Here is a 789-nt window from a genome sequence, read left to right on the forward strand (position 1 = left end):
CAAAGCCATACAGCCCTCCCACAGAATGGTCCCTTCACCTCTCACATGCTCGTGCTGGACATAAGCCAGCTCGATGTCAGCTGCTGGCCTCCTTCGGGTGTTGTCCTGAGAGAGGGTGATTGGATGGGTCGCCCGAGCGATTGGTCTCTTGTGGAAAAACCGGAGTCCCAGACCCAGAAGTCTGGATAGCCAGCTGCCATCTCCCAGTCCCCAAAGCAGAGACCCCCCCTAGAGCCAAACGAGATTCAGGAGAGGAGCAGAGAACCACCACCGAAAAGCGGACCCGGAAGTCCTTGGGCCCTGCAGGTGCTGGCTTCTCCGCTATTGAAGCCCATCCAGACTGGAGCCTCAGTCTGAGTGATGTCATTCTTTTGAGCGCCAGGCAGGGAAGGGGTGGAGCCAGACCTGAGCTTTGCGGAGTTTATAGGCTCCACCCCCAGAGCTCTCTGCTTCTGGGCCCTGTCTGCCCAGCTCCCTCCTGTCTGAGGCTTCTTGGCCAGGCTGCCGAAAACCCGGTACAGCTGCAGAGCTGCAGAAAGCAGGGCCTGGCAGGGGATGGGCTTACCTGGGTCTCTCGCCTACCACTTCCACATTCTTTCCCAATCATACTTAGTGGGAGCAGAGAAAGGAGACAGAGAAACAATGGGGGCCAGGGGAGTGACTTGTTAACATGTGAGGACAAGAGGATACAACAAAGATGCAGTGACTATGGAGGGTCAGGCTGATGGCGCGGGGTTGAGAGATTAAGAATCGATGGTCACTGGGTCTAATTTAAATGAGGCTAAGGGA

The sequence above is a fragment of the Pteropus vampyrus genome, unplaced genomic scaffold (assembly GCF_000151845.1).
Source record: "Pteropus vampyrus isolate Shadow unplaced genomic scaffold, Pvam_2.0 Scaffold288, whole genome shotgun sequence".
NCBI classification, from domain to species: domain Eukaryota; kingdom Metazoa; phylum Chordata; class Mammalia; order Chiroptera; family Pteropodidae; genus Pteropus; species Pteropus vampyrus.